The 12720-nt window shown below is 43.5% G+C and overlaps 1 protein-coding gene across 4 annotated transcripts in view; it reads left to right on the top strand.

Annotated features, from left to right (window-relative positions):
• epha7 (eph receptor A7) overlaps nt 1–12720 on the top strand; it is a 380177-nt gene that overhangs the window by 121223 nt on the left and 246234 nt on the right. The window lies entirely within an intron of this gene.

Raw genomic sequence — 12720 nt, 5'->3', positions numbered from 1 at the left:
GTGCAATACAAAACAATAAAAACTGTAAATTATGGTAAGAAGGTAATTTGAAGTTAAACAAGTGGTGAAAAAAGAGAAAGAAAAAGTAGTGAGGTAGTCTATCTTAATTATAACAATTCATATACCTTGCGTCACCTGTGACAATTTCTTGCTTTATTGTGGTTGTACAACAGGTTGTGATTTTTTTTGGCTCGTGTGGATATAATAATATGGGTAACTTTTACCAATTTCGGAAGTTAAAATATTGCAAAGATTTGGAGTAGCACACACAAAATGCTGGAGGAACTCAGCAGGTCGGGCAGCATCTATGGAGAGGAGTAAAGAGTTGACGTTTGGGCTGAGACCCTTCATCAGGACTTTTGTTTATGTTTCAATTTATATTGGTTTAAGGCATCTGTTAGTCTTATGAGACCATGGATCTGCGCCTGGAATGTCTTCACTCTCCAGGGCACAGGCCTGGGCAAGGTTGTATGGAAGACCAGCAGTTGCCCATGCTGCAAGTCTCCCCTCTCCACGACACCGATGTTGTCCAAGGGAAGGGCATTAGGACCCATACAGCTTGGCACCAGTGTCATCACAAAGCACTGTGTGGTTAAGTGCCTTGCTCAAGGACACAACACGCCGCCTCGGCTGGGGCTCGAACTCACAACCTTCAGGTCGCTAGTCCAATACCTTAACCACTTGGCCACGTGCCCACATATATTGGTTTATGTAGGTCTAATAATATGGGCTTTGGGCAGATGGGCTCATCAGCTGTGGTTGGCAGCTCATCTTGAAGAAGGAAAAGTCTGATCTCAAATTTTCGCTGCCTTAAGGTTATACCCGTTCATGGCGAAGGCTTCGGGAGTAAACCCCAAAGAAAAATCCGGAATTGGAGTCCCTAAGGCAGCCCTACCTTGAGTGTAACACTGACTGGCAACTCCTGCAACACTGCTGGTGCCAGACTGTATTGGTCTCGGCTGTTACTTTGGTTTCATCAGCTAAGTGGAGAGGAGGAGCCTGCTGCATGGGCAACAGCTTACTTTCCATATCGTACACCTCTGGTTTGTGCACTGGCTTGCATCTCACTTAGAGAGCTAGGACACAACATCCATTATCGAACTCACCAACAGAGGGTCTCAAATAATATGGGTCTGTCTTGGCCCTTAGCTCTCATTGGAGTGGAGCGTAGGCCATCAATGACCTCCTGTCTCCGTCGTCCTCTTAAGGTGTTGGTACAGTTGGAGTTCATCAGTGCTTCTGCAATCCATTTCATCCACTGTAAAAGAATTGGCCCATACAACTTCACCAGATCTCTGTTGGCCGGTCTTACCCATTTCCCCCTCTCACAACAGGGATGTAGGATTGGACTTTGGGGGGCAAATAATACAGGTACTATTTACTAATTTCAAGAATCATTCCCACTATTTTCATTAATTTAACAGCCCTTGATTGTAATCCTTGAAACCTGAACAATTCCTCAGAATTTCTATGCTGCACAAAGCTGACACTAAAATGTTTCCATCACTCGGTAATTACAAGGCAGTTAGCCACAGAAGCCACAAAATGGCTTGCCTGAAACTGAGAAGTCAATGGAAGAAGAAATCAGACCTCAACCCGGCAGTCTGTGGTACATGTCACCTCGATGTGTAAACGGAAAATATGAAACTCCAAGGAAGTCTGCAGACGCTGGGAATCCAAAGCAACACACATGAAATGCTGGAGGGAGTCAGCAGGCCAGGCAGCATTATGGAAATGAATAAACAGTTTACATTTCAGACCGAGACCTTTCATCAGAACTGGAAAGCAAGGGGAAGACCCCAAAATAAGAAGATGGATGGAGGAGAAGGAGGATAGATAGAAGGTGATAGGTGAAGCCACATGGGTGCAAAAGGTAAAAGGGCTGGAGAGGAAGCAATCTGATAGGAGAGGAGAGTGGACCATAGAAAGGGGAGCAGGAAGGGACACATGGGGATGTGATAGGCAGATGAGAAGAGGTAAAGGGCCAGAGTGGGGAATAGAAGAAGAGAGGAGGGAGAGGGACTTTTTTTAATGGAGGGAGAGATCGATATTGGTTGGAGGCTACCCAGGAAGAATACAAGGTGTTGTTCCTGCACTGTGTGAGTGACCTCATCTTGGCACGAGAGGGGGCGATGGACTGACATGCATTTAGGGGTGCAAGCAGGAGAATGTGGTTGAGTGGGAAAATAAATCAGCTATGATTGAATGACAGAGCAGAATGAACTGAATGGCCTAATTCAGCTGCTATGTTTTGTGATCTTATTGCCTCTAACTTGCAAGAGCCTTATTTCTGTTTGGTAAGTCTTTGCTAAGAGCCACACTAATGTATCCAGACCATGTAGTATTTGCTTGTTGTATTTGTTCTTCACCTTGTGGAATAGCACCACATTATGGAGAAATGTTCACCACTTTACTGAAGTCTCTCAGATTTGAGATGAAGAAAGAGTGTAAATCAGGATGATTTAAAAAGTAGCAGCTCAGTAACACACAAAGCACTGGAGGAACTCAGCAGGTCAGGCAGCAATCAAAAACACTGTAAATATAAAAACAATCCCATAAAGCACTATGTACAAGTGACTGTGATATATGATTGTATGTACATACAGTGATGCTAGATGATATGGATGTAGTGCTGATGGGGTGGGTGAAGGCTGATTTATACTTCTGCATAGTAGCCTACACCGCAGCCTACACAAGTGGCCAAAGCCATTGTGAGTATTTATACTTGTGCGTTGGTGTGTCTGCGTCGCTCTGCAATTCACAGCCAAAACGCTAGTTGGCATTGGGGTTTCTATGCCACTGTGTTGAGTTTCTTCGTGTTGAAACTCAACACAAAGAAACTCAAACTTCAAACAATGGCGACTGAAACTGAAAGAGGGTGAATTTTCTGTGCTTGTCCAGCCACTGAGAGACATGGACAAGGAAATGCATTTCAAATATTTTCGGATGTCGGCAGGTAGATTTGATGATTTGGTTCATCATCTCCAACCATTTATTTCGCATCAGTGTACGCACAGTATACTCAGAGACTGGCAATCACCGTTCGAGTTTTAGCTTCAGGTGGAGGTCCACAGGCTGTAGCAGCTAGCTACAAACTGGTGTCAAGCACAGGGTCCTCCATAATTTCTGAGGTCTGTAAAGCTTTATGGAAAGTATTGCAGCCAGCGTTCCTTCCCTGCCCTTCAGTCACCCAATGGGAAGCTATTGCAGCGTAGGAGGAAATGCTATGCTACCAAGCGGACCAATCACAGTTGTTGCCGTCTGCGTCGCCGTGACGCCTAGTTACATTTTTTGGGGAGGTGCGCATCAGGCTACGGCATAGGGTACGCGGCTACACCCTACCTACGGTGTAGATTTCACGCAGAAGTATAAATTGGCCTTTAGTGGGTGCAGGTATTGATCAGCCTGACTGCTTGGGGAAAGTAAGTGTTTTTGAGTCTAGTGGTCCTGGTGTGGATTCTACATAGCCTCCTCCCTCAGTCCATAAGCAGGGAGGGTAGGACCCTTCGTGCTGTTACTGGCCCTTTTCCAGCACCCTTATATATGCTTCCATTTGACAAGAAATGTTTAAGTTGCTTTTTAAATCTGTTACTTTTCCCCAAGGTGTCAGACTGACCAACATCTCCATCCTCCACCACACCCCACCAACTCTACATCTACACCAGTCACTGATCAGAGCCCCCACCCATTGACTGTCCTCACCACTAACACAGTCACTGTCCGATGGAAAAGTGTACAATCGATGTTTTGGGCCTGACGAAGGGTTTCGGCCCAAAACATTCACTGTACTTTTTTCACAGGTGCTGCCTGGCCTGCTGAGTTGCTCCAGCATTTTGTGAGTGTTGCTCGAGTTTCCAGCATCTGCAGATTTTCTCTTATGTGCAGTCACTGTCCTGCTGTGTTTGCACATGGCCTGCTGCTACCGAGAAGAGTTCCTCTTGCCAAGAGACGCTTTGTCATTTCCTGTCAGAGTCACCTTACACACAGATATTCCTATACCTAGCGGCACTTTAGGAACATATAATCAATCTATGTCTGTAAGCTAATCGTATGTATATATAGCCACACTCATGTTCTCAGTATTATTTATAGAAGCATAGAAACATAGAAAACCTACAGCACAATACAGGCCCTTTGGCCCACAATACTGTGCTGAACATGTCCTTACTTTGGAAATTACCTAGGGTTACAAATATCCCTCTATTTTTCTGAGCTCCATGTACCTGTCCAGAAGTCTCTTAAAAGACCTTATTGAATCCACCTCCACCACCGTCACTGGCAGCCCATTCCACACACTCATCACTCTCTGTGTAAAAAACTTACCCCTGACATCTCCTCTGTACCTACTTTCAAGCACCTTAAAACTATGCCCTCTCATGTTAGCCATTTCAGCCCTGGGAAAGAGCCTCTGAATATCAACACGATCAATGCCTCTCATCATCTTATACACCTCTATCAGTTACCTCTTATCCTTCGTCGCTCAAAGGAGAAAAGGCCGAGTTCACTCACCCTATTCTCATAAGGCATGCTCCCCAATCCAGGCAACATCCTTGTAGTCATAGTCATAGTCATAGTCATAGTCATGCTTTATTGATCCCGGGGGAAGTTGGTTTTCGTTACAGTTGCACCATAAATAATAAATAGTAATAAAACCATAAGTAGTTAAATAGTAATATGTAAATTATGCCAGGAAATAAGTCCAGGACCAGCCTATTGGCTCAGGGTGTCTGACCCTCCAAGGGAGGAGTTGTGAAGTTTGATGGCCACGGGCAGGAATGACTTCCTATGATGCTCTGTGTTACATCTCGGTGGAATGAGTCTCTGGCTGAGTGTACTCCTGTGCCCACCCAGTACATTATGTAGTGGATGAGAGACATTGTCCAAGATGGCATGCAACTTGGACAGCGTCCTCTTGTGCACCTTTTCTATGGCTTCCACATCCCTCCTGTAGTGAGGCGACCAGAACTGAGCACAATACTCCAAGTAGGGTCTAACTAAGGTCTTATATAGCTGTATCATTACCTCATGGGTTTTGAACTTAGTCCCATGGTTGATGAAGGCCACCACACCGTATGACTTCTTAACCACACAGTCAACCTGCGTAGCAGCTTTGAGTGTCCTATGGACTCGGATCCCAAGATCCCTCTGATCCTCCACACTGCCAAGAGTCTTACCATTAATACTATATCTGCCACATAGTTGACCTACCAAAATGGATCACCTCACACTTATCTGGGTTGAACTCCATCTGCCACTTCTCAACCTATTTTTGCATCCTATCGATGTCCCACTGTAACCTCTGACAACCCTCCACACTGTCCACAGCACCCCCAACCTTTGTGTCATCAGCAAATTTACTAACCCATCCCTCCACTTCCTCATCCAGATCATTTATAAAAATCACGAAGAGTAGGGGACCCAGAACGGATCCCTGAGGAACACCACTGGTCACCGACCTCCGTGCAGAAAATGACCCATCTACAACCACTGTGGGCAAGCCAATTCTGGATCCACAAAGCAATGTCCCCTTGGATCCCATCCCTCCGTACTTTCTCAATAAGCTATGCATGGGGTACCTTATCAAATGCCTTGCTGAAATCCATATGCACTACATCTACTGCTCTTATCTTCATCAATATGTTTAGTCACGTCCTCAAGGAATTCGATCAGGCTCGTAAGGAACAACATGCCTTTGACAAAGCCATGCTGACTATTCCATATTATACCTCTCCAAATCTTCATAAATCCTGCATCTCAGGATCTTCAACGTCAACTTATCAACCACTGAAGTAAGACTCACTGGTCTATAATTTCCTGGGCTATCTCTACTCCCTTTCTTGAATAAGGGAACAACATCTGCAACCCTCTAATCCTCCAGGACCTCTCCTGTCCTCATTGATGATGCAGAGATCATTGCTAGAGGCTCAGCAATCTCCTCCCTCGCAGCCTGGAGTACATTTTGTCTGGTCCCGGTGACTTATCCAACTTGGTGTTTTCCAAAAGCTCCAGCACATCCTCTTCCTTAATATCTACATGCTCAAGCTTTTTAGTCCATTGTAAGTCATCCCTACAATCGCCAAGATCCTCTTCCATAGTGAATACTGAAGCGAAGTACTCATTAAGTACCTCTGCCATCTGCTCCCTTTCCATTCACACTTTTCCACTGTCACACTTGATTGGTCCTATTCTCTCATGTCTTATCCTCTTGCTCTTCACATGCTTGTAGAATTCCTTGGGGTTTTCCTTAAACCTGTCCGCCAAGGCCTTCTCATGGCCCCTTCTAGCTCTCCTAATTCCTTCCTGCTAGCCTTATAATTTTCTATTTCTCTATCATTACCTAGTTTTTTAAACCTTTCATAAGCTTTTCTTTTCTTCATGACTAGATTTCCAGCAGCTTTTGTACACCACGGTTCCTGTACCCTACCATCCTTTCCCTGTGTCATTAGAAGGTACATATGCAGAACTCCACGCAAATATCCCCTGAACATTTGCCACATTTCTGCCATACATTTCCCTGAGAACATCCGTTCCCAATTTATGCTCCCAATTTCCTGCCTGATAACTTCATATTTCCCCTTACTCCAATTAAACACTTTCCTAACTTGTCTGTTCTTATCCCTCTCCAGTGCTGGGGTAAAGGATGTAGAATTATGAGCACTATCTCCAAAATGCTCTCCCACTGAGAGATCTGACACCTGACCAGATTCATTTCCCAATACCAGATCAAGTACAACCTCTCCTCTTGTAGGCTTGTCTACATATTGTGTCAGGGAACCTTCTAAACCACTTGCTCTAGGGAGATGCCAATCAATATTTGGGAAATTAAAATCTCCCACCATGACAACCCTATTATTATTACACCTTTCTAGATTCTGTCTCCCTATCTGCTCCTTGATGTCCCTGTTACTATTGGGTGGTCTATAAAAAACACCCAGTAGAGTTATTGACCCCTTCCTGTTCCTAACTTCCACCCACAGAGACTCCGAAGACAATCCCTCCATCACTTCCTCCTTTTCTGCAGCCGTGACACTATCTCTGATCAACAGTGCCACGCCCCCACCTCTTCTGCCTCCCTCCCTGACCTTTCTGAAACATCTAAAGCCTGGCACTCTTAAGTAATCATTCCTGCCCCTGAGCCATCCAAGTCTCTGTAATGGCCACAACATCACAGCTCCAAGTACTGATCCACACTCTTAGCTCATCCGCTTTGTTCATAATACTCTTTGCATTAAAATAGACACATCTCAAACCATTGTTCTGAGCGCATCCCTTCGCTATCACCTGCCTATCCTCCCTCTCGCACAGTCTACAAGCTTTCTCTATTTCTGAGCTAACGGCCCCTTCCTCTGTCTCTTCATGCAATTCCACCTCCCTGCAATTCTAGTTTAAACTCTCCCTAATAGCTTTAACAAACCTCCCAGCCAGGATATTGGTCCCCTTCGGATTCAAGTGCAACCCGTCCTTTTTGTACAGGTCACACCTGCCCCACAAGAGGTCCCAATGATCCAGAAATCTGAATCCCTACCCCTGCTCCAATCCCACATTCACACATTTATCCTCTACCTCATTCTATTCCTATACTCACTGTCACATGGCACAGGCAGTAATCCCGAGATTACTACCTTTGAGATCCTGCTTCTCAATTTCCTTCATAACTCCCTGTAGTCTCATTTCAGGACCTCCTCCCTTCTCCTACCTATGTCGTTGGTACCAATATGCACCATGACCTCTGGCTGTTCTCCTTCCCACATCAGGATATCGTAGACATGATCAGGAACATCCCGGACCCTGGCATTTGGGAGTCAAACTACCATCCGAGTTTATTTCACCTGTCTGACCCACTAACTATATTTGCTTATTTATTTATTATTTGTTATTTTTGTATTTATTGTACTTGCAATAAATGTCTTCTTTTGCACATTGGCTACTTGTCAGTCTTCGAAGTTTTTTCATTGATTCTATTGTTTCTCTTTATTCTACTATGAATGCCTGCAAGAAATTGAAACTCATGGTAGTATATAAAAATCATTGGACTCTGGCATGATGCCTGAGGACTGGAAAATTGCAAATGTCACTCTACTCTTTCAGAAAGGAGGAAGGCAGCAGAAAGACAATTATAGACCAGTTAGCCTGACCTCGGTGGTTGAGAAGATGTTGGAGCCAGTTGTTAGGGATGAGGTTCTGGAGTACTTGGAGATACAGACAAGATAGGACAAAGTCTGAATGGTTTCCTTAAGGGAAATTCTTGCCTGACAATCCTATTGGAATTCTTTGAAGAGATTACAAGAAGGATAGGTAAAGGGAATGCAGTGGATGTGTTATATTTGGACTTTTAGAAGGCCTTTGGCAAGGTGCCGTGCATGAGGCTGCTTACCAAGCTAAGAGCTTATGGTATTACAGGAAGGCTACTGGCATGGTTAGAGCATTGGCTGATTGGTAGGAGGCAGTGAGTGCAAATAAAAGGATCCTTTTCTTGTTGACTGCCAGCGACTAGTGGTGTTCTGCAGGGGTTGGTGTTGGGACCACTTCTTTTTATGCTGTATATCAATGATTTAGATGATAGAATAGATGGCTTTGTTGCCAAGTTTGCAGATAATATGGAGATTGGTGGAGGGGGAGGTAGTGTTGAGGAAACAGGTAGGATGCAGAAGAACTTAGGAGAATGGGCAAGAGAGTGGCAGATGTTGGAAAATGCATGGACATGCACTTTGGTTGTAGAAATAAATGTTTCGACTATTTTCTAAACGGGGAGAAAATCCAAACATCAGAGATGCATGGGGACTTGGGAGTCCTTGTACAGAACAACCTAAAGGTTAACTTGCAGTTAGAATTGGTGGAGAGGAAGGCAAATGCAATGATAGCATTCATTTCAAGAGTTCTTGAATACAAGAGCAGGGATGTGATGCTGAGGCTTTATAAGGCACTGGTGAGGCCTCACCTTGAATATTGTGAACGGTTTTGGGTTCCTCATCTGATAAAGATGTGTTGGCATTGGAGAGGGTCCAGAGGAGGTTCACAAGGATGATACTGGGAATGAAAGGCTTATTATATGAGGAACGTTTGATGGCTCTGGGTCTGTACTTGCTGGAGTTTAGAAAGATGAGGGGGGATCTCATTGAAACCTTTCAAATGTTGAAAGGCCTTGACAGAGTAGATGTGGAAAGGATGTTTCCGATGGTGGGGGAGTCTAGGACAAGAGGGTACAGCCTCAGAATTGAGCGGAGTCCATTTAAAACAGAGATGTGGAGAAATTTCTTTAGCTAAATGGTGGAGGCCAGGTCACTGGGTATATTTAAGGGAAGAGCTTGATCGGTTCTTGATTGGACACAGGCTCAAAGGTTACAGGCAGAAAACTGGGGAGTGGGGCTGAAGAGGGAAAAAAAAGGATCAGCCATAATTGAATGGCAGAGCAGACTTGATGGGCCAAGTGGCCTAATTTTGCTCCAATATCTTATAGTCTTACGGTCTTATATAAGGCCCATAAGATATCAGAGCAGATTTAGGCTTGTTGGTCCATCGAGCCTACTCTGCCATTTCATCATGTCTGATCCAATTTTCCTCTCAGCCCCAATCTCCTGCCTTCTCCCCGGATTACTTCATGCGCTGACAAATCAGGAATCTAAAACAATCTTGAATCTTGAATTTCTGAGACGTGTCAGTTCATGGAGTTCCACAATCACTCAGATTGTTATCATTGCACCTCGGCAAGTAATGCCACAGCCATTAATTCTCCTGTGTCAGTGACATCACAGCTGAAGGGCAAGGTGTGTACTGCATCTCAGCCAGCCGCGTCGGACAAAAGCCACACACACCTAGAGCTCAGGGACAATGTCATTGTCAGAGTTCTCTGAGATAAAGATTAATTCCAGAAGGATAGGACTTTGAACTTGCACGGATTTGACAGCCGCTTCAGGATGTTTCAATAATGACTGAACATTATATTCCGGCACCCACCAGATAGTGACACAGATATTGAATTTTTGCTGACCTAGTTCAGTTATGAACTACACAGTGATCATCCCTTAAGGATGTACAACAACATCATATTTACCTTTGGAAAATTGCCACCATTCTGGAAAGTAGGAAAATTGGCCGTCGTATTAGAACGTCCATTCTTGGACATCCTAATATGTGAAAAACCAGATGATAGCCTTGGACTGAAGCCCACTCACACGGACATATACCTCAACAATTACAGCCACCATCACATCTCCCAACATAGAATGGTTCTTTCTATTTTGATTAACCTTTCAAAAACTGTTTCGGACCCAGAGAGTCTCCATGAGAAAATAAGACAATTATGCAGGACATTCCTACAGAATGGCTACAAGATGAAGGAAACCATTTGGGCCCTTAAAAGAGCTGATGGAAAAACCAGGAAACAATGAGGAGGAACCTATCACTACCGCCTGTCTTCCCTGTATTTCCACAGTTTCTGGGAGGATCACCAGGATCTTGAAGAAATACCGGATTAATACCATCCACAAACCCGTAAGGAAGCTCAAATGACAGCTTATGCAGGTCATAGATGACATGGAACTCAGGTCAGCTGGTATTTACAGGATTCCCTGTGAATGCAGAGCAACAGAGCCAGACAGGACGCATGGTGGAAACCGGCATCAAGGAGCACAGGAGGTGTATCTGTCTGGGTTACCCGGAGAAATCGGCGGTAGTGGAGCATTGCATTTCCAATGGCCATAGGACTGACTTCAATGGCACAAAACTACTGCATCGTGCCATTGGCATTTGGGACCACCTAGCGAAGGAAGCAATTGAAATAAAAGAATTTGAACAAAGACGAAGATCCCGCTCGAAGTAAGAACTGGAATTCGATTGTAAGCAAGGTGGGAGAGCAGAAACCTGATTGGATGAGGACTAACCAATCAGCAGAGGCAGATGACAGGATATAAATACCACTGGTCTAGACATGCCCAGGCATCATCCCAGATGAAGAGGGCAAAGTTTGTCATTGAAACATCAGTTAAAAGCAGTACTTGTAGCTGGCTGGAAGCCCAAGAAGAGTTTATTTGTCCTGTACACTGGGAAAGCACTAGATCCTTTTTCAGGTAGGAGAAAAGATTCCAGTGTACACCTTGTCATTAAAGTGTGATGTCACTGACACTGGAGAATTGACAACCGTGGTGTTATTTCCCATAGAAAGGCTAAGTTGACTTGGTAGCCTATGGACTCATTTTGGGGACAACGCAGCTCAAGTTCAGTATTGTTCATTTTCTTTTTTAATTATTTGGACGATTTGTCCTCTTTTGCACATTGGATGTTTGTTGGTATTTGTTTTTTTGATGAATTCTATTGTACTTCTTTGTTTTCCTGTTGGTGCCTGCAAGAAACTGAACCTCAAGGTTGTATGTGGTATACAACCTTTGATAATAGATTAATTTACTTTGAACTTTGATACAAAAAATTAATCTTTGAAGGTATTATAAAATAACATACTATAATAAAATAACATAAAATAATATAAAATAATGGTTTCCAAACTTAAACCCCTTTTCAGATAATCAAAGTTCAAAGTAAAATTATTATCATAGTTCATATATGTCACTATATGTCACACTGAGGTTCATTTTCTTGCAGATGTTCACAGGAAAATAAAGAAATGCAATAGAATTTATAAACTATAAGAAACAAGGATTTATAAACAACCAATGTACATGAGAAGGCAAATTGACAAATAATTTAAAAAGTAAATAAATAATACTGAGAACACGAGTGTGGATGACAACAATGCACGCATTCCAATCGGCACAGGTTGGCAGAAGCAAATGTTTCATTTCTCCACATTTTTATGGTGGCACAATAGTGTATCAGTTAGTGTAACACTATCACAGTTTTAGCAATCCGGGTTCAATTCTGAATCAGAATCAGGATTAATATCACTAGCATTGTTGTGAAATTTACTTTGTGACAGCAGTACACTGCAATACATAATAATAAACTGTAAGCTATAGTTAATATACTTAAAAAGTTTAATAAGTAGTGCAGAAAGAGAGAGGAAAAATGTAGTGAAGTTGTGTTCATGGGTTCATTGTCCGTTCAGAAACCTGATGGCAGAGGGGAAGAAGCTGTTCCTGAATTGCTGAGTGTGTGCCTTCAGGTTCCTGTACCTCCTCCCCATTGGTAGCAATGAGAAGAGGGCATGTCGTGGGTGATGGGGGTCCTTAATGATAGATGCTGCCTTTTTGAGGCATTGCTCATTGACGATGTCCTGGATACTATGGAGGCTAGTGCCCATGACGGAGCTGACTAAGATTAAATCGGGGTATTGTTGGGTGGCATAGCTCGAAGGGCTGGAAGTGCCTATTCTACGTTGTATCGCTAAATAAATAAATACATTGTTTTGTGATTAGGTTAGGGTTAATTAGGTTTGTCAGGAGTTGCTGGGACAGCACGGCTCAAAGGGCCAGAAGGGTCTACTCCATGCTGTATCACTAAATAAATAAAATAAATATAATTGAAGTTCAAATCCTGTTAGCTTTAGAATCCTGTCTGTTTTCCAGTTAAACCACAGTGAGGGCATTGTGTTAATATACTTCAGGGAGGAATGAGATTCAGCTATTGCAGTGGCAATGGGAAAATCTCAAGTAAGCAGGAGAATTTTGTCACTGACCTAAATCTTGGCATGAAGTGATTTATTTTCTGTGTATTAATGTTGAAAACTAAGGCATCGTAATGACCGTTAATGAGCTGATGGGGTGTTAG

This window comes from Mobula birostris, chromosome 2 (genome assembly GCF_030028105.1).
Source record: "Mobula birostris isolate sMobBir1 chromosome 2, sMobBir1.hap1, whole genome shotgun sequence".
NCBI classification, from domain to species: domain Eukaryota; kingdom Metazoa; phylum Chordata; class Chondrichthyes; order Myliobatiformes; family Myliobatidae; genus Mobula; species Mobula birostris.
Note: the sequence above shows the minus strand (reverse complement) of the source record. Positions and strands in the feature narration are given on the sequence as shown.